Here is a 6118-nt window from a genome sequence, read left to right on the forward strand (position 1 = left end):
ATAAACACGGCCCTGTCGACGTCGCGGGTTTATTAACGCCGACAATTATACTGCCGGGGGCTAGGCGTGATTTACAAGGGGAATTCGTGAAACCTTGCAACCTCCGGCCCAGCTCTTTACCACGCATGCCACCAACACCTTTTGCTTTCATCCGCGAAAGTATAAAAGTGAAAAGAAGTTCCCTGGAAATCTCTCAGAAGAATAGAACTATGACGACGTGATTTAGATTTCGGCAACCTCGACGTGGTTATTCTCACGCGACATATAAATATGTAGCCTGACATGTAGCGTGTCATAATAATCATCACAGTTGTATATGTATGCAGTAAATCGCGTAATTTACGGTTGACATTACGATCGACTTTATGATCAACGCAGTGAAATATACTCATTTTTGTCTTATCTGTTGCTCCCCGTTATTCTACACAAATTTCAACTGGTCTAAGAAAATAGGAGAATTTAGATGGAGTTTTACGATGTATATTTGTAAGCTGATCTTGATAGATAAGATGAAACAGAGATGCGTCGAAATACGAGGGCGATACACTGATATTTTCCCGTTAAGTATCCTTAATTGACGTTCTATGTTGTTTTGTAATTTTCGCAGCGCCAAGTGTTGATTTCTTTTCTAACGATTTATTTCTTCCTAAGAATTTGTAATCATACGTAAACGCAATTGCAATCAAAGGAATAAATGCGTTCGAAATGCGTACCTGTAATAAATCGTTTCTATATCTTGTAATCGACGCAAGAGCGCACGATTACCTTTCGTTCCGAGAAGAGAGCCAAGCGGACTTGAACTCTAGAAACCCGGGGTCCTCTACCCTGGGCCCAGGATTCCCCTAATTTGTTTGAGTGAAACAATATCGAGTTACGACCGATGGTATCGCTCGGACACGCACGTGCTACGGCGCACGGAAGGTTCATCGCGGCTCTCTGACGAGCTACCGTGCCGAGCTATCTTCACGAATCTCACCACGTCGGGCAGAAGAGGAAGAAGAAGAAGAAGAAGAAGAAGAAGAAAAGAACGCAAGCTGTTGCGAAGACTCCCTTCCATGCATGCTCCAAGCAGGTTCCAGGCGCTGCGCGTATACGAATTTACGTTGCGCCACGACTTTCAACGAGATGTTGATTCTTCGCTCTGATCCCACGAGAAAGGAGACAACGATAAAAAGAATTCAGCACAAAAAAAAAGGAGACATCGGCTGAATCTACTCGAACATTTCGCTTGAATTTGTATTCAGGATTCAATGGAATGCACCTGACTATAGCGTCCCAAGAATGCTTATGAATATCTAAAAAAAGAAAAGAAGTAGATGGCTTTCCTTAGATTTAACATCTTATTAATTATATTAACGGAGAGTTTAGAATTAAGCGCAGCAGTTTTTCTGAATATTACACATTTAAATGTCTTTTGATCTTTTATCTTGCAATTAAAAAAAAAATTTTGGGCAAAAAGAAACGAACGTCTAAAAAAAAGAAATCAATTGTATAAAGGTGAGCGGGAAGATCGTTTTACAATATAATGTCGATTTTAAAGAGTCGCGTTCTCTCAGTGTCCCCTCACCCACGAGAAGCCTTTGACAAGCCGACGCGCCACCCAACGCGCGAAATTAGGACCGTATCGAGCAAAAAGGAACTACAGTCCTGCGGTCGACAAGATGTAGCTGCTTAAAATTCCACCCGAGGACCGCGCGACGCGGCATCAATGATGGATCCACCTTCCTCTCGGTCGCCGTCATCATTCTCTCGATACTCCTCTAAAGAGATGAGCACGATGTAAGCGCAGCTTCGGAAGAGATCTTTGATAGGGAGACACGAGGAACTGTCCATGCGACGTTCGCGAAAGTCACTCAATGAAACGTCAAAACAGCAAGGCACTACCTTTCTTTTGCTCACCTCTTGCCCCTTTTTTCATCTTCCGCCACGAAGACGCGTGCAGGCGAGCGCGTGCGGACCAATCGTATTTATTAAGGCGAGGTGTCATGGAATCGTTACCGCTGTCCGCCTTATAAGCGTACTCACAGCCACGGAGGTGTCAGCCTCCGTCGATTGAGAACATTGGCTGCAAGACGCCGTGTCCCCTCGCTGTATATCCTAACGAGACAAAATGACACGGGTGCATTTCTCCTTAGACATCTCTTCGTGCAGTTTTGCAGCACGGTCGATCCGTGGACGATCTGTCCTTTCAACCCGATAAATCGATTCGATGCGCGACGCTTCGTTTCTCGGTATCTTGCAATTTCGCATGGCGATTAATTCTGTTTTGCGCAATTCGATTTGAATCCGAGTTATGTGCAATCTCTCGGTATAATCTAACAATACTACTACGTTTCTAACGTTGTATTACTAGACCGTGTTATCGTATACATTCCAACTTAATGAAATTTAATGAATACGTATTGAATTGTTTAATGATCTTTCTTCCGAAAGCTGATGATGAGTTTAATGGATCCACTTAATTATATTTTTTATAATATTAAGTGACAATCGACCGAAAAATGGTCAATACAAATACGCGAAGAAGACTATTATATTCGGTCAAAGTCTGTCTTAACAATCTTATTATATTTTGGTATGAATTTTTATAATTTCTAATCCAAGCAACGCTGCGCGCCGATTATTTGTCTTAAAAGTCTTACAGTTCTAAATTAAAAAGCTACGTAATATTATAAATTAAATTGATGAGTAATTTAATATTACTAATAATATCTAACGTTACTGAATATCTTTAAAACACTGCAGAGAATTTATTTCAAGAAATACCACCTCAAACGGGATTCGAACCTGAATCTTCCTCATTCGGTGCGCGAGTGTCTTACTAATTCTTATGTATTTTATGTTACATCTGTAAATGTGATTTGTTATTAAAATAAACTTAGTATTCACACATTGTTTTATATACGAGTTAAATACATTATTTTGGTTTTTTAAAATTAATATATGCGTTTTAATCAAAATACTCGTAAAATTATATAAATTTTACAGATTTGTGTTACAGATTTTGACGATCAGCTTCGGAGAATTCAATACAGTGCGAATATATTAATCAATCTTCAGTGTCACATTTCGTCGGTGTTTCAGCAAATCGTGAAAGCTGATGAATCTCTGTGGAAAGGACTTATATGCACCTTGTCGTATCGTGAAATCGTCACGCAGACATTTTCGTAGCGCGATATTTGCGGAGTAACAAAGTCGGTCGTATAGATTTACGCAGTCGTTAGATGCTTAATGACCCATTACCGCTTGTCACGCACTCGCGGCCGGTGCACCTATCTCACGGTAGTAAGATTATTTTAACGTATTTTGCTTTCGTTCGCCGAGCCATTTCCTCTCGGTCGCGGTAATTTCGCTCGGCTGAAAAGTCCGCACAGATTACACCTAATAGTGTCTTAACAGCGAGGTGGATCCGACAAGCGCAGCGTTTAGCATAGATTTATATCCTGAGAGAGAAAGAGAGACCTATAAAAATTAATAATTACGCGAGTAAGTTTTTTAACTATTAAGCGTAACTATTAAATCACTTTTATCGACGTAGCCTGATTTACTAGACATTGAATGCGCATTCAGTCAATTGCCACTCTTGATTGGTACTAAAATTCGAGCGATACATTAATCTTTTACTTGTCTACGAACAACTCGTTAAAAGTATATCTAAAAAAGAAAAAAAAAAATACTTTATTACGGCGTACAATTTTATTGCAAATTCTAAGAAAGAAATGTCGGAAGGATTCAATTTATCCAATTATATCGAGATATTGAAGAAAAAGTGATTCGCATACAAGGATTAAACAAACGTATAGTGGATATCTAAAGAGTCAAAAAGAAGGAGTGCTCCAAAAAATAGGATGCTCGTAAAGGGGAAATACAACGAAATCTTATCACATATGTTTGCGTTATCGTAAAAACGGATAAACGACCAACCTGTTCCGGTATTAACGAGGCGGCGCGAATCGCCGGCTTTATCTCGCGGACGAGAAGTGTGTTTTATCCCCCCGGATCCGAAACGTGAGAGGAATTCGAGGCTGAAATCGGCCGCGTCGGAGCCCGCGGGACGGACAAAAGGGATCGTGATTCCCGCGTCCGTCAGTTCCCGTATCCTGTCTCCGCGAAAGAAGCGAGATCGCGGGAGAAGGAAGTGAAGGAGAGAGGGACAAGAGGAGGAGGAGGAAGAGGAGGAGGACAAGAAGGAGATGGAGGATGAAGCGAGACGCAACTCGTTGGATGGAAAGGAAAAAGTGAAGTAGAGTCGCTCTGAATGGCCTCTCTCCTCTCGGGTAGCCGGATGCGTCTCGGACGGACGTTTCATCTGGCGTAATCCAGTTTATGAAACCCTGGATGCACGCACGACGCGTATGCATGTATGTGTGTGTACGCGCCTTCTATTTCGTCGGTATATGGCGCGAATGGACAGGAAACGGCCTGGCTTGAATGCTCCTGGAATTGGATTAAGAGCATTCTGTGTAGTCGCACAGCGGCTTCGTGACGCCGTCGGGTTTGTCATGGTTTTGCCAATGCTACGCGTGCAAGACTTATTTCTTCATCTAAGTCACACCGATTTTCCCCGTCGTGGAAAGTCGGAGATTATCCCGCAGGATCCCGATAGATGTATGGGAGATCGGTTAGAAGTCGTCCGACTTGAATGACGGATCCATCGCAAACATCGCGAAATCCTGAACATCCGGTTGGATTTTTCTGACGGATGATACAGATATATCGTAGCTGCATTCTTATAATCTCACAAACAGATTGGAGAAAACTATTATATTTATTTCAATGAGTGAAGAGGGCCAAAGCTTGGTAAGCCTTTTTTGTATTGAATTTTACAAATTCTTTATAGTATTTTAAAAATGCTTGTTAACCTCTAATATAATTTGTGATATTACTCCAACTTCAGTTTCAAGGACCGTTTCAAGATTGACAAATAATGGGCTCGCAGTTTGTTTAAATTAGAAATTGAAAAAATTTGTACAAAAAATATTATTAGGCATCAAGACTCGCTTTGACCAAATACTCGTATATGTTATTTGTATTTGGATATATCTCTCGTTGATTTTTACTTAATATCATATATTTCATAATATCATTTATTTCATATTAATAATTAATATATTTCTCTAAAATATATACAAGAATTTTTCAAAATTATAGCATTATCATGAGATGTATATGACTTGAGTTTATAATTAATTTGACAACAAATATAATAATTATAGATTTTAAGATTAATAATTCAGATGTAAGATTTTTTTGTCAAGTACCCATATGTGAACGATTATACGCTTATGCGATTATATACGATTATATACACGCGCTAGATTTTCACAATGTTAGATATTGCCTGAGATTTATATCTATAAGTGTATAACGCATATGAAACGAACGCTTATGAAGTAATCTATGATTCCACCTACCCGTTCCACCGGTTTCCAATTTAGATTGCTAACGTTCCTTCACCTTTTCGCACCTATCCCGCGTATATAACGATATACATTACAGAATTCAGCTTAATCGATTAAAGATCGCGAACAGTTGCAAAGAGCATTACTTAAGTGACACGAGCGTTGGTGAAAATAGACGTGACAAACGTTACGTTATCAATAATTTATTGGAAGCAAAACGTGTCCTTGCGCTTGAAGGCATTAATTGCACAATCAGCGAGTCTATTATTGGCAAGCAGATAGAGATATCTCGCAATCGCCCTTATAAAGAAATGTTATTGCACGAGAGACAGCCGTGTTATTCTAATTTACGAAACAACATCTTTATCAACAGACCGCGAATATAAACTGACTTATCGTGCATCTTCATTTTCCGCTTTGTTCAACCTTTCTAAGCAAGAGTATTACGCGTCAACCGATCCCTTTCCGCATTCACTCGTCATGAATCTAACGAGGTAAGTACCCCGACTAATTGCGCGATTAGTTTGAAATTGGGCGGAACTGAATATCCCTGTCTACGTTCACAATGCACATTCTTATACATCTCGCAAAATGAAAAGGGAACAAGTGCGGAAGCAGGGTGGAGAAAAAAGAAAAAGACGGAGAGAAAGAGAGAAAGAGACGGGAACTACTAATTAGGCGCCGCGCGCGAATACCGTGTCAGTATATATATATAT

Source organism: Trachymyrmex septentrionalis, unplaced genomic scaffold (genome assembly GCF_001594115.1).
Source record: "Trachymyrmex septentrionalis isolate Tsep2-gDNA-1 unplaced genomic scaffold, Tsep1.0 scaffold40, whole genome shotgun sequence".
In the NCBI taxonomy this organism is placed as follows: Eukaryota; Metazoa; Arthropoda; class Insecta; order Hymenoptera; family Formicidae; genus Trachymyrmex; species Trachymyrmex septentrionalis.